Source organism: Schistocerca nitens, chromosome 11, assembly GCF_023898315.1.
Source record: "Schistocerca nitens isolate TAMUIC-IGC-003100 chromosome 11, iqSchNite1.1, whole genome shotgun sequence".
Classification (NCBI taxonomy): Eukaryota; Metazoa; Arthropoda; class Insecta; order Orthoptera; family Acrididae; genus Schistocerca; species Schistocerca nitens.
The window spans coordinates 151957173-151970302 of NC_064624.1; positions in this window are offsets into that span (position 1 = coordinate 151957173).

The window sequence follows — 13130 nt, forward strand, 5'->3', positions numbered from 1 at the left end:
AATTAAAAAGGTATTACTTGTTCCAGGGTTTTCCTTACAATAGTTGTTTGACAGAACCTTAATGTTTGTTGATTCTCGTCATTTCAGTTTTTCCTGATTACACAGTCGTTATTCTCTTTTACGCCCCCCTCAATGAGAAGTTGTAGCTCTTCTTCTGATTGTGCGAATACGTTTTCATCATCTCAGCGAGGTATGTAGCTCGTTGGGAGCGTATAACTATAATGTTGCTGTTCTCTTTCACTCTGAGATATACAGAGTCCGCCAGAAAAATGTATACACACTTTAAGGAACGAAAAATATTACTTATGTGTTTATTTTACATATAACAATTGATCACACACGTTGTACAACCTCCAGTTTAGCACATGGTGACTATAAATGTTCAAAATGTTCACAGTTGGTGCCTATACACATAACAGAACTACGAGCGGTCACCACAATTACGTCAGTCAGTGTTAAAGTGGAGATCGCTGCACATTTCACTGTAATCTCCTGGCAAAGTTCCTCTAACGTACGAGGCTTATGTCGATAGACGTTATCCTTCACAGTTCCCCACAAGTAAAAGTCCTTAGGTGTCAGGGGTGGTAACCGTGAAGGGAACTCAATGGGCCCTCTTCATCCAATCCATTGCCCCAGAAAATTGTCATCCAGAAAAGCTCGTACGGCTAGGTGATATGTGGTGGCATCCCGCACTGTTGGTAGGAGATCTCTTCAGCAGCTCCATAAAGTGCACGTTTACCTGGAAAAATTGATGTGTGTAACATTTCCAGGTACACTTCTCCAGTAACAGTAGCATCAAAGAAAAAGGATCCTACTATGCCTGTAGAGGATAGTCCGCACCACACATGAATCCCTGGTAGATTGACCTTAAACATGCGCATTTTCCAGTGTCCTGTACACACTGTTAAGCCGATCCACGGTCCCATTACGTTTAAATTGTACCTTGTCACTGCACACTATCTTCATCAAATTGTTTGTCATCAGATACCGGTTGCTGATACCATTGGCAAAGTTACATTTGGCGATCACGATCGTCGTCATTAATCGCTTTGCACTTATCCTGGAATGTAAACTTTCCACTTTGCAGCTTCCAGAATTCTTCGTACACTTGTACTGCTAACCCCCACTTCATGTGCACATTGCTTAGCAGACTTCTGTGGAGAATTAAGAAACGTTTCCAACATCAGAGCCGACGAAGCAGGACTTGTAGCTGTACACTGTCTTCCTGATCTTCCTTTGTGAAAATTACAAATCGTTCCATGGAATTCAGACCTGTCAATGATAAGTTTAATAGTTATGCAGGTTTGTCGGTTCTGTTTCAGACTCCCGCCTCTACTGACGTTGCAATTGAACGGCATTATCAAACTTGTAAAACCACCTCACAATACATTTTTGTTGCTCAAATGTCAAGTGTGCTCCAGCCACCTTGTTTTCTCAGTACCGAGATGAAAGTAATAACATCTGTTGAGCCAAAGACCACACTACAACACACTCGTAACTCAAATCGAACAAGAATATCGATATCTCGACAGAGCCTGACAAAGAGTGTATACATTTTTTCTCGCGGACTCTGTATTTCTGACTATGTCAGTATCGATTCTGATGACAAGTCTTTTGACAACCAGAAACCACTTTTTGGCAAAGTGAACTTTCTAGCGATTTTGGCGAGCTAGTGTGGCTCGCCCATTGAGTCGGACATTACGTTTGTCTCCTCAACGTCTTGCTGTTAAACGACTGCTGGTGGTGCCCTGAGTTTGCGATACACTTTGGAGAAACAAGAACCACCAGAAATAAGTAAGAGGGCATGCCATGTTAGTATTCTGCCGGACTCTAGCTAACGTATGACGACACCAACATTCCTTCAGATCGCAAATGCAACCGGATCCAGGAGATCCACTAGCGCCAGTCACTCTTACTCACAGAAACCTCATCAAAGATCACCTTGCCAGAGAGTGCTTTCCGGTTATCACCATAGCGTGCTACATCTGAAAGAGAGAGGACACTGTTAAATTAATACACAAATGATGAAGGAGGAAGTGAAAGAGACTCGTTTGAATAGCATTCATGACTATCCAAGACACGGAGTGTCCATACTCTGTGACAGATACTGGAATGGTTTCCAAAGGACCACTTTTTCGCCAAGTGTGTGGGTTTCATCACAGAGTATGATGTTTGGTTTGTTGTTTGCTTGTTTATTCCATAGGGGAAAGTTGATACAAAAGACCATTCTGTCAATTTTCCACCTACAGAATAAACGAGGAAGCTGCAAACCCAACATCACTTCAAATGATCTGACTCTCCGTTACTGGAACTCTCCATGTCATGGCTAGTCATAAATGCTATTCGAACGAGTCTCTCACTTCCTCCTTCATCTGAAGAACTCCTCCATCATTTCTGTATTAACCCTACATAGGTGATTAACATAGGATATGTATCTCCAAAATGTGGTAGCTAAACTGAGATCTCAGCACAATATACTCCAGAAGTTAACACGAACCCCTGGGGTGCCCATGCAACGTCCTCAGATCATCACTTTCGTTATTTTTCATGTTCAGTCGCAGACTACTGCAGTTTCACTTGCCTAAGCAGTGCTCCCACTAAAGTAATTGACACACAGCTCAGTCAAGCATTGCACTTCATCATACGGTGTATTGGCCTCACAAACCCGCGCTGGCTACAGGTAATGTTCCAGTACCATCGATAAGAAACATCAAACTCATTGCTGAACAACACAAGAATAAAAGCAACTTATGATTCCCCGTTCATTTAGAAATTTTACTATCAGATCACTTGCGACTGATTTTTAGGGAAACCATTGTGGCACACAACAATAACTATGCAGAACAGCGATTTAGAGATTCGGGATTCCTGGAACAATCAATGGCAGGAGCAAACTTGCTTGATGCGTCAACAACTGATCAGAACCCCCTTGAACAACTAGCAGGTTTCCACCTATCCTGACGACACTGGTACCTACTGAATCGGGTCAGAACTGACCAGGGCAGATGTGGGGTATTGCTGCTGCAGTCGAGGTCGAAGTGCTCTCTTCAGTACGACTCTGAACAGCCGCAAACGGTACGTCGTATAATATTTCAATGTTCCCTCAGTACATTTAACGGCCTTCACAGCTTTTCAGCAAAAGCTTTTGACTGCATTCAAAATCTGGACTGGAGTATGAACCTGTTATCAATTTGAGATTGTATATTTCTGTGTAGAAATGTAAATCTTTGTTGTAAATAGTTGTCTAGTAGTTTGTCCTGTCATACGATAAATGAATAATAAACCGCAGAAAAAGTGAGGGTAGCGCTGGTCGATAGCTTGTAGGCTGCTCAAGGAGTCAGTACACCGAAGGAACGACTCCCCAGGGTACGAATGGATGTGCTCAACTGCACGACATATAGCCACAAGCTCCGCAGTAAAAACACTGCAGCCATCACACAAGGAATGCTGTTCAATGTTCCAGGGACATACGCAAAGCCGTCGGTGTAAATTACTTCGTGGTCTTGGTACATGTCAAGAATCGAGATGAAGTGAGAGCAGAGAGCCTCAGGGTGAACTGACTCCTTTGGGCCGTGTGAAGGTCCAGGCAAAGCCGCGGCCTAGGCGTAAACCATGGAGGTGTATGCGACTGGGCCTCGAGTACAGGTGGTAAAGGCAAGGACTCCAGTTCAGATAGAACGGATCGGACATGGACTGCAATTGTAAGCCCTGACCTGGGCCGCCGATTCGGGAGATGAACCGCCATGGGTGTGAAAAGGAACGGTAATTCAGATGTGCAGGAGTATTACGAATGTGTGCAACGTAACTGGCAAGCAGTTGTGCACTCCTGATCTGCAAGGACTCTGGTCACCAGACTCGTCCTAAAAGCTCCTGTCGCTAGTCAGACTCCACAGTGGTGCGCTGGGGCGAGTAAAGGCAACAGTGAGGGCGCCGCCGAACCATAAACCAGGCTCCCACAGTCAAGGTGAGATTGAACAAGGGCTCTGGATAGCTGCAGCAGCGTGCAGTGATCTGCACCCCAGTTGGTGTTTCTCAGGCAGCGGAGGGCACTGAGGTGCTGCCAGCACTTCTGCTTAAGCTGGCGAAGGTGAGGAAGCCAAGTGAATTGGGCGTCGGAAACCAGTCCTAAAAATCGATACGTCTCCACTACAGTGAGGGGATCATCGGTAAGGTAAAGTTCTGGTTCCAGATGAACGGTACGACGCCGACAGAAGTGTATAACACACGACTTTGCGGCCGAAAACTGAAAGTCGTGGGCTAGAGCCCATGACTGCACCTTGTGGATGGCTCCCTGTAAGCGCTGCTCAGCAACACTAGTACTGGTGGAGGAGTACGAAATGCAGAAGTCATCTCAATCCAGAGAGGGTGAGACAGACGGACATACAGCTGCTGCTAGACCGCTAATTGCCACTAAAAATAGAGATACCCTCAATACAGAGCTCTGAGGGACACCATTCTCCTGGATATGGGGGTAATTATGGGACACACGAACTTGGACACGGAAAGTATGAAGTGACAGGAAATTCTGGATAAAAATTGGGAGCAGGCATCTGATACCCCACTCATATAATGTGCCAAGGATATGTCGTCACCAGGCGGTGTCATACGCTTTTCGTAAATAAAAAAAGATGGCAACCAGGTGTTGGCATCTGGAAAAGGCTGTTCGGATGGCAGACTCGAGGGACACAAGATGGTAGAGCGACACTGGCAGGAGCCACCTTGACATGGAGCCAGTAGGCCACGTGACTCCGGGATCCAACCCAACCACCGACACACCATATGTTCCAGCAACTTACAAAGAACGTTGGTGAGGCTGAGGGGCTGATATCTATCCACATCAAGTGGGTTTCTGCCGGATTTGAGCACTGGTATGATGGTGATTTCACGCCAGTGCGATGGAAAGACGCCATCATGCCATACCTGGTTGATCACGAGGAGATGTCACTTGTAGTGAGACAAGAGGTTTTATATCTGACTGTGGATCCGATCGGGCCCAGGAGCTGTGTCGGGGCAATGTGCAAGAGCACTGAGGAGCTCCCACTCTGTAAATGGAGCATTATATGGTTCACTGTGGCATGTAGTGAACAAGAGCACTTTCTCTTCCATCTGCTGTTTGAGAGTGTGAAAGGCTGGAAGGTAGCTCTCTGATGCAGAGGTGTGAGCATAGTGCTCAGCACAGTGTTCAGCAATCGGCAGTTGCGTCGGTAGATAACATGCCATTTTTGTTAATACCAGGAACACCTGTTGGGGTCTTTGCCCAGACTTGGGAAGGAGATGTATGGAACCCAATGGCCCAACGCTACTGTTTCCACCTTTTGATAAGCTGGCGAATGTGGGCACGGACCCGTTTAAAGGCTATGAGGTGCTCCAGGAAAGGGTGCTGCTTATGCCGCTATAGAGCTCGTCGACGCTCCTTAATTATCTCATCGACTTCCGGCGACCACCAATGGACTGTCTTTCGTTGGGGGCACCTTAAAGAACGAGAGATCGTGTTTTCTGCCGCAGAAACGATCGTTGTAGTTACCTGTTCAACCACCTCATCGATGTTACTGGGTGGCGGAGATTCAACAGTGACAGTAGAGGTGAAAGTTTCCCAGTCCACCTTCCTTAAGGCCCATCTGGGCAGGCGTCCACGTGCCTGACGCTGGGGCAGTGACAGGAAGGTGGCGAAGTGGTCACTACCACACAGATGGGAGAAGGCCAGGACTGCAAACCGAGAGATCAATGGCCTAACACCTGCCATGTACCACACTGAAATATGTGATGGCCCCAGTATTTAAGAGGCAGAGATCGAATTGTCACAGTAAATTTTCGACTTCTCGGCCTCAGCCTAGGGAGTTGATCAATCACTGCAGCCAATGCGTTCAGGGGTAATGAACCATCTGGAGGAAGTTACACATTGCAGACTGTTATTTCCTGTGTCGTCCTTTTCCTGACAGCCACAGCTTCAAGAGGGGTTTGAAGGGGTTCACCGCATGCACACTCAGGACATAGACCCCAGCCCCACCTGGCACTCTATTATAGATGCTATGGTTCATGTAATATCCCTTATTGCCATGGAGGGCAGGGGTCTGCATTTCCGGGAACCAGGTTTCCTCAGGGGCAAAGCAGGAGGCAGGTGTAAGGCTTAACAGTTGCTGTAACTCAGCCAAGTGGTGGAGAAAACCTCCACAATTCCACTGGAGGATGACGTTATCGTGAGGCTGGGAAGGCATGAAGTGCGCAAGGAGGCAGGTTATGCCTCAGGGTCAGCTGCTGGCTCTGACTAAGTATTTGTTACCATTTCTATGGTGGATGAGGTATTAGTGAGATCCAGGTCTTCAGTGGATGCTAAGATCTCCACTGCATTCTCCGATGCAGAACTGATAGGGAGAGGTGGTGTTGGGGCCACCAGAGGGTCCTGTTTCTTAGCAGACTACTACTTAGTTTGCTTGCTCTCTCGCTTCTCTTTAGGGGCTTGCTGGGAAGATTTCTCCCAAGCAGATTCAGGCATGGAGAATGACCGTGAAGCACTTTGTCCAGCAGATTTAGGCTCCTTGAGCTACTGGCGAGTGTCCACCGTGGCATTAGTAGAGACCTTGGAAGAGAGGGCCCCAAGGGACCCCTTCTGCATGAGAGGAGCCGGAGGAGGCTGTTGCTTCTCCGGCAGGGGCGGGGGGGGGGGGGGGAGGGCTGATGTCCCCTGTGTTTTGGGAGGCCAAAGTAGATACTTTGGGAGCAATGGAGGAAGATTTGCCCCCTACCACCAAGGGGGCAGATGTATTCTGGTGGCCTGGAGGGTCCACTGTTTGTGGCACAGAGTGAGGAACCACTGGCACTTGGGACGGCGATGGTGATGTACATACAGCATATGTCAACGTCAACTGAATGGGATGTAATCTTTCGAATTTACGTTTAGCCTCTGTGTAAGTCTACTGGTCCAGGGCCTTGTACTCCATAATTTTTCACTCCTTTTGGAGTACTGGGCAGTCCGGCCAGAAAGGGGAGTGGTGCTCTCCACAATTTATGCAAGTGGGAGGTGGCGCACATGGAATATCTGGGTGCAGTGGACATCCGCTGTCTCGACATGTGGCGCTCAAAGTGCAGAGGGAAGACATGCCCTAAATTCCAGCACTTAAAGCACTGCATAGGGGGTGGGATGTGTGATTTAACGTCACAGCGGCAAACCATCACTTTGGCCTTTTCGCCGGCCGGAGTGGCCGAGCGGTTCTAGGCACTTCACTCTGGAACCGCGCGACTGCTATGGTCACAGGTTCGAATCCTGCCTCGGGCATGGATGTGTGTGGTACCCTTAGGTTAGTTAGGTTTAAGTAGTTCTATGTTCTAGGGGACTTATGACCTCAGAAGTTAAGTCCCATAGTGCTCAGAACCATTTTTTGACCTTTTCAGGCAATGAACCACCCTCAAAGGCCAAGATGAAGGTACCGGTAGCAACCCTGTTGACTTTGAGTCCCCTGTAAACACGCCAGATGGAATGAACACCCCGCCATTCTAAATTGGCGTGGAGCTTGTTGTCAGACTGCAAGAGGAGGTCATGATGGAAAATAATCACCTGGACGATGTTGAGGCTTTTATAGGGAGTGACGGAAACAGGAATATCACCCAGCTCGTCACAGGCGAGTAACACACAGGATTGGGCTGCGGATGCTGTCTGAATCAAGACTGTGCCATTTCGCATCTTGGACAGTGCTGCCACTTCTCCAAACTTATACTCAAGGTGTTCAATGAGAAATTGAGGCTTCGTCAGTTCTGCTACAGGCTAGAAACCGAGGCGTTCTGTAGCTCTACATTCCTCCCATGGTGTAGCAAAGGAGGGAAACGATTTAGGGTCATACTTGTCAGCATTGTATTCTATCTTGCTCTTCTTAGAGACTGCTGGTGCTGTACAGTCACCAACAAGAGTGACTTAGTTTGCTTCATTGCTGGTCATCTGCCCTAATGCCACCAATCAGGGGCTCTCCCCACAGGTGCCCCATGCCAAAGCAAAGGCCAACTGGCATGATGGCCATTGCTGGGAGTCCTGATACCCCAGGAAGACAGGCCTCCACTCCTTGGCATACATGGAGAGTTTACAACTCAGGCATCAGCAGTGCAGTACCTGTGTTGTCTGGCGGCTACTACTTAATGGGTACATGACAGCCCCACCACAATGGACTGGCTACCGTGCTGGATATTGGGTGCAGAGAAATCTAGTATTGTCATGGGGGCGAAAGAGGACAGGAGACAACGGAAGAAGATGACATACCCCAGAAAGTGTCCTGGCCCAAGTAGTTGAATCGCAGGTGGAGATGCAAAGCCATGACGAGATTCAGGAGGTTGAATCTAAGGGCACTATGGATAACTCATGCACCACGTAAGGCGCCATTCCCCATATGGCCCGCACTTCTGCAGAATTTTGAAAGTGGCAGGTCAAAACAATATTATGGGACCTGAACTCACAGGGTTGAAAAGTGTGAGACTCCTTCTGATCACCCCTTACGAAAGGCAGGAACACCTTCAGCCTACTCTAAAGCCTGGACCCACAGATCAAATCTACATCTACTCATCTTTGCTTTACTGTAGTAGGATAACTGACGTTCAAATGCCTCATACTACATCAAGGTTTGATGCCTGCCATCTTTTGGCGTCAGTCAGTGGATCAGTCCAGTCTGACCAAGTCTACAAGGTGTCAGAGGTGCTTGTACTGTGCATGTTTGTGCAGTGAAGCGCAGAAAGTTTTGTCACATGAATTGTAAGTACATTAAGAAATACTTCTAATCAAAACAGAGATAAGGTTAAATACTTTAGTCAGTGTGGCAATAATGAGTATGACAAACAGTATATAAGCAAAATTGGTGTACAAGTTTGAATACATAAGTGAATAATTCGAAGAACAGGTTTAATTTTGCACCAGATGAAAATGTATTTCAAAGGCGACCATACAGAAGTGAATAGCAATGGCAGCCTCAGATAGAACTGAGTGCTTGTGACAGTAGAATGAGTGCAACTAGGCCTTGTAGGAACTTATTGCATTGACTTAGGGAACAATAAAACACAGTTTATTTAAAATGAGTCTTTCCGAGAGAACTTCTCATCATTAGATTATTACTTTGGTGTGGGCTAATGGGCAGAAGTAATGGCAATTTCCATAGTGTGCATGTTTGTAGGCATGCACTTAGGTATTTCAGTAGTTAGACATGTATTTTGGGCGTAAGCTTGCCCTCCTGTGCTGTCACAATTTATAAGTCTGATGTCACGTAACTCAAACATTCATTTAACCAAAAGGAGGGGCAGTTTATAATTGTCATCAACTGCTCTCTCTCATCCTGTCAGGTATATGTAAAATTTTCACATATTAAGTCCTGGTGCTTCCCACCTCGTCCTCACTATTCTCATCAATAGGAAGAGCAAACTGAGCTCTATGTCTACATTTACGTCTACATACATACTCCGTAAGCCACCGCACGGTGCGTGGCGGAGGGTACGCTGCGCCACTACTAGTTGCTTCTCTTCCTGTTCCACTCGCAAACAGAGCGAGGAAAAAATGACTATCGATATTCCTCTGTATGAGCCCCACTTTCTCCTATCTTCGTGTATGTTGGTGGCAGCACGATGGTTTTGCAGTCAGCTTCAAACGCCAATTCTCTAAACTTTCTCAGTAGTGTTCTTCGAAATGAATGTCTTCCTCCCTCCAGGAATTTCCACTTGAGTTCCTGAAGCATATGCATAATACTTGCATGCTGATTGAGCCTACCAGTAACAGATATAGCAGCCGGCCTCTGAACTGCTTCCACGTCGTCTTTCATTCCAATGTGCATTGGATCCCACTTCAGCAGTACTCAAGAATAGGTCACACTAGCATCCTAAATGCCGTCTGCTTTACAGATGAACCACACTTTCCGAAAGTTCTCCCAATAAACCGAAGTCAACCATTTGCCTTCCCTTCCGCAGTCCTCACATGCTCATTCCATTTCATTCTGCTTTGTAACATTACGCCTAGGTACTTAAAAGGCATGACTTCTTTTTGTTGGTGCTTTAGGCCACAAAAGTGCTAAGGTCATAAGCGCCTGTGTCATAATATAAGAAAAAGCGAGTACTAATTAAGAACCTGAGGCGAAATAGGCAAGAACCCAACCAACAACCTTAAATGAGCAACAGCTAAGGGCAAGAACGACCATAGGGAAAATTTCTCAAAACATCTTTGAGATGGCGGAGGTCCCTGTGGGGGAGGAGATCAAATTTTCTTTGCCATGTTGCTACGGCGAATAAAAATTAAGATGCAATTGAGAGAACGCATGTTGTTCACTAAAACACCTGACAAAGTAGACTGCAAGCATAGTTAAAAAATGGGCACCAATCAGAAAATGGGTCACCGTCAAGGATTGAGGGCGGTAGGCATACAGTGGAGCAGGGTCACCACTTAATAAATGGTGGTGACTGAAACGATAGCGTGCTATAAGCATCCAGGCAAGAAGGACCACCTCGCAATGTGAGGGGCAAAAGGAAGTCGACCACACTATTAGGAGAGATTTACCGTCCCAGAGCTTGTTCCCCCTGAGAGAAGGCCATTGTGCACCCAAATGTGATACTAAATGCCAACAGACAGAACATTAAGATCATCCGATTGAACAGAATGACTAGCAGGCCGAGAGAAGAGCTGCAGTCTTTGTAGCAGTATCAGCAGCCTTGTTCCCAGGCATGCTGATGTGACTAGGAGTCCACAGGAACAACACTTAGGTTCCCCCACTGTAAGCAAGTAGAGGCATTCTTGGATTCATTGTACTAAAGGATGGACTGAGTACAGCACATTAAGGCTCTGAAGAGCAGTGAGAGAATCTGAGCAGATAACACAATTTGGAAACCCATGTCGCCACACGTACTGGATGGCCTGATAACGGCGTAGAGCTTGGTGGTAAAAGTCGAATACTGATCAAGAAGCTGATATTGAGAAGGATCATTGGGAAGTGCAAAGGCACACAGGCCACCTTGGTCAGTCTTGGATCCATCGGTGTAGATAAAGAAGTTGTCCCCAAGCCATGTGCAAAGTGCGAGAGACTCGCTGCAATAGACCAGGCCAGAAGTAGTGTTCTTAGGAAGCAAATAGAGTCCGAAATGAACAGGTACCTCGGCACAAAGCAAGGGTGGTGAAGAGCTCACACCCATGTGGAATATGGCAGGGTGCTTCAAGCAAATCTGTCGAAGGAGCAAACGAAAGAAAACTCAGGGAGGTAACAGAGGAGACAGGTGCAGCCCATACCAATGTCAAGGGAATCATCATAAAAGGGAGCATAGGATCGGTGATTTGGCATAGACAACTTAAGTAAGACTGAGGATAACACCCCACTGGAAGACAACAGTGAGTCAGCAGCCTCAGCATGCAGGATTAGTATAGAAGGCCACAATGGTGAATGGTGTTATGGTGACACAAGATAGATACACATGTGGATGAATATACGACACATCCACAATTCAGTTTCGAACAGACATGGGTTGGTATAAACAGAGGAGGATGGTCTGATCCGCTCCCCAGGATGTACTGCATAACACATGTAGAACATTAAGGAAGCGAGTACAACGAACTGCCAGGTATGACCAACAGAATTTCCTATCAAACGTGAGTTCCAAGCATTTCATTGTTTCAACAAATGGAAAAAGGCATGGGCCGAGATTAGAGATGGGGTAAAAAATTCCCAGAGATGACAAGTTCATACAGAGAGTCTTGTCAGTGGAAAAGTGGAAGCCATTGTTGATGCTCCACGAATTAAGATGATCAATACATCACTAAATATGCAGCTCAAATAGACAGGTTCGTTGAGAGCTGCAATAGGTTGCAAAGTTGTCAACCAAAAGGGAGCCTGAGAAACCAAGCAGGATACAATACATTAAAGGGTTAATGGCTGTGGCAAATAAGATGACGCTGAGCACAAAATCCTGAGGCTCCCTGCTCTCTTGAATAAAAGTGTTGGCACAGCGAAGCCCACACATACCTTAAAACATGGGCTTTTAAGAATTCCCAGATAAAATGGGGCAGGCGACACCATAAGCTCCACTTTTACATGTACAGATGATATGTGTCCTCTAGCAGGTGTCATATGTCTTCTCCAAATCAAAAACAGGGCTACTGTTTGGCACTTCCGCAAAAAAAAAATGTTCATAGTATGAGTTGACAGGATGACAAGATGATCAGCTGTAGGCCAGTGCCTACAGACTCCACGCTGGCTGTTAGGAGATTCGAAGACTCAAGCCATCACACCAGCCAACCATTAATCATGCATTCCATCACTTTGCAGATGCTACTGGTGAGGGAAATTGGGTGGTAGCTGGAAGGAAGGTGTTTGTCCTTACCCAGCTTAGGTATGGGAATGAAAATGGCCTCACTCCAGCGACTGGGAAATGTGCCATCTGTCCAAATGCAGTTATATGTATGGAGGAGAAACTGTAGGCCCTCAGGAGATAGGTGTTAAAACATCAGAATGTGAATTCCGTTTGGTCCTAGGGTAGATGACTAATACAAGAGTGTATTTTAAGATCCTAATAGTAAAAGAAGGGTTGTAACATTCAAAATTCTGGAAGGAGAAAGATATAATTCTTGCCTCTGTTGCCTATTTCAGAAGGAGGAAGGCAGGATGGTAGTGGGTAGAACTCGCAATGTCTGCAAAATATCAGCCCAAGGTGTTGGACGTATCAAGAGGGTCTACAATGACATCGTTTGCTACGATCAGAACAGGAACTGGGGAATGAACCTCGGTTCCTGAAAGCCATTTGAGATTCTCCCAAAAAGAAGAGGCTGCAAAACTGTTAAACGAGCTTTGAAAAGAAAACGAAATCGCTTTTTTGCTATCCCTGAAAATGCAGCGACACTGCGAACATAGCTGTTTACAGTTTGTAGCAGAGAGCTCGTCTCTGCACGTGGATTGTGTCGCGCAGTGTACCTCAGTCCACCAGCGGCATGGCGCAGCGAGGAAGAGGTGCAAGGTATGGAACATTCCGTGGCAGTAAGGATAGCTGCTGTAAGGTACTATACCTGGTCCTCAATGCAAAGGAAATGGCGTTTCATCGAAGTGCCAGTGAGTAGTAGAGCTGCCAATTGGTTGGACACACAGATGGGATAGGTATTAGCAAACGAACGACATAGGGCAAATAGTATCCTC